The sequence below is a fragment of the Salmo salar genome, chromosome 02 (genome assembly GCF_965601325.2).
Source record: "Salmo salar chromosome 02, fSalSal1, whole genome shotgun sequence".
Classification (NCBI taxonomy): domain Eukaryota; kingdom Metazoa; phylum Chordata; class Actinopteri; order Salmoniformes; family Salmonidae; genus Salmo; species Salmo salar.
In genome coordinates this window covers 69,692,501-69,695,700 of record NC_138292.1, presented here as the reverse complement: position 1 = coordinate 69,695,700, position 3,200 = coordinate 69,692,501, and positions in this window count along the sequence as shown.

Genomic DNA, 3,200 nt, shown 5'->3' with positions numbered 1-3,200 from the left:
CCAAAAACCCCGGAATACTTAAATCAAATGCCCTTTTAGAAAAAACACCACCCCGAACCACATAAACCAAATACCCTCTGCCACGTCCTGACCAAACTACAATAACAATTAACCCTTATACTGGCCAGGACGTGACACTTTAACTCTGTGAAGCATTTATTTGGCCTGCAATTTCTGAGGCTGGTGACTCTAATGAACTTATCCTCTGCAGCAGAGGTAACTCTGGGTCTTCCTTTCCTGTGGTGGTCTTCATGAGAGCCAGTTTCATCATAGCACTTGATGGTTTTTGCCACTGCACTTGAAGAAACTTTCAAAGTTCTTGACATTTTCTGGATTGACTGACCTTCATGTCTTAAATTAATGATGGACTGTCGTTTCTCTTTGCTTTTTTGAGCTGTTCTTGCCATAATATTGACTTGGTCTTTTACCAAATAGGGCTTTCTTCTGTGTACCTTGTCACAACACAATTGATTCGCTCAAACGCATTAAGAAGGAAAGAAATTCCACAAAATAACTTTTAACAAGGCACACCTGTTAATTGAAATTCATTCCAGGTGATTACCTCATGAAGCTGGTTGAGAAAATGCCAAGAGTGTGCAAAGCTGTCATCAAGGCAAAGGGTGGCTACTTTGAAGAATCTGAAATATAACAAATATTTTGATTTGTTTAACACTTTATTTCCATATGTGTTATTTCATAGTGTTGGTGTCTTCACTATTATTCTACAAAGTAGAAAATAGTAAAAATAAAGAAAAACCCTTAAATGAGTAGGTGTGTCCAAACTTTTGACTGGTACTGTATATTCCGCTCTATTCACTCTCCGATTCGAAAATGCTAATTAGCATCAACATAGACATCATATAAGACTACAAATCCCAACAAGGTCCTGCACATCATCTCTGGTGTCATCGCTGACACCTTTTGCTAACAGGTATTGTGTCAATTTAAAAGTTGCACAAGACAGATTCCAGAATTGTACATTTAAAAAGATTCTGCCAATTCATTCATTACTCTATTTAGCTAACATTAGACACGTAATCCAGAGATTTGGGGCAGCAGGTAGGCTAGTGGTTAGAGCGTTGGGCCAGTAAACAAAATGTTGCTGGTTTGAATCCTCGAGCTGACAAGGTAAAAAATGTAATTCTGCCCCTGAACGAGTAAAAATGTGTTCTTAACTGACTTGCTTAGTTAAATAAAGGTTACATTTAATTTTTTTATTTTTTATTATTACCTTTTCCCTCATGGCATTTGTAGTTCTTTATGATAGCCACATTAGCAGCTAATTAGCATCACATTTTGGGGGGGTAAATACAGGTGAATATATTGATAAAAGTCACCTTGTCCTCGAGATTTACATGGTTATCAAAACATCACATCAGGGTAAGCCTACATGAAACACAGCCCTTATTTTAAGTGTTTCCAAAATCCCCTATGGGAAAAATGTATGGTGTAAAAACGATTGGAACCATTTCCCTGTCTGACTGCTAAGTTTTATGTGTATTATGACTCATACTGTGTTAACTCTATGGAGGACTGCTTTTCTGAGGAGTGCCAATATGGCCACCCGGTGGCTTCAAAGCCTCTCATTGGTCAAAACATACAGTAGCATCAGCAATCCAGGGTTTATATAGGTCATTGGGAGGGATACAGTGCTTCCAGGTGGATAAAGAAAAAAGGGGAAATCTGGGATTGCTACATTCATTTTGTTGCTGTTTGAATCCCAGATTTCCCTTTTAATGGGATGTGCGTGAGGTATGGGAATGTTTTAGATAGGCTCATAGATATGCATGTACAGTAGATACTGTACATCAGGGCTATTCAACTAGCGCTCCACGTGCCAGATCCGGCCCGTTTATGAATTTATACCCTGAACATTAATAAAAGATCTGTAAAAAAAAGTAATTATTTCCACCAAAATCCGACGTTCAGTGCCAAAATGACAAGCACTATGGTGGTTGTCTATAGTCTGGTTTATAGTGCCTATGTAGAATGTCAATGATTTTTGTTCGTCATATGCATTTGGCGGTAGCGTTTGAACGGTTTAAGCGCCAAAATATGATGAAAGCTACAACTCTAAGGAACACATACGTGCCTTCTGTTGCCCTCTCTAATGCTCACAAAGACTCATTAGTGTGCATATCATCAGTTCCATAGGATGCTAACAGGTGGATAAAGACAGTTAATGTGGTTGTATAGGATGGTAACAGGTGGATAAAGACAGTTCATGTGGTTCTATAGGATGGTAACAGGTGGATAAAGACAGTTAATGTGGTTCTATAGGATGGTAACAGGTGGATAAAGACAGTTAATGTGGTTGTATAGGATGGTAACAGGTGGATAAAGACAGTTAATGTGGTTGTATAGGATGGTATCAGGTGGATAAAGACAGTTAATGTGGTTGTATAGGATGGTAACAGGTGGATAAAGACAGTTCATGTGGTTCTATAGGATGGTAACAGGTGGATAAAGACAGTTAATGTGGTTCTATAGGATGGTAACAGGTGGATAAAGACAGTTTAATGTGGTTCTATAGGATGGTAACAGGTAGATAAAGACAGTTAATGTGGTTCTATAGGATGGTAACAGGTAGATAAAGACAGTTAATGTGGTTCTATAGGATGGTAACAGGTGGATAAAGACAGTTAATGTGGTTGTATAGGGATGGTATCAGGTGGATAAAGACAGTTAATGTGGTTGTATAGGATGGTATCAGGTGGATAAAGACCGTTAATGTGGTTGTATAGGATGGTATCAGGTGGATAAAGACAGTTAATGTGGTTGTATAGGATGGTATCAGGTGGATAAAGACCGTTAATGTGGTTGTATAGGATGGTATCAGGTGGATAAAGACAGTTAATGTGGTTGTATAGGATGGTATCAGGTGGATAGAGACAGTTAATGTGGTTGTATAGGATGGTAAGAGGTGGATAAAGACAGTTAATGTGGTTCTATAGGATGGTAACAGGTGGATAAAGACAGTTAATGTGGTTGTATAGGATGGTAACAGGTGGATAAAGACAGTTAATGTGGTTGTATAGGATGGTAACAGGTGGATAAAGACAGTTAATGTGGTTCTATAGGATGGTAACAGGTGGATAAAGACAGTTAATGTGGTTATATAGGATGGTATCAGGTGGATAAAGACAGTTAATGTGGTTGTATAGGATGGTAAGAGGTGGATAAAGACAGTTAATGTGGTT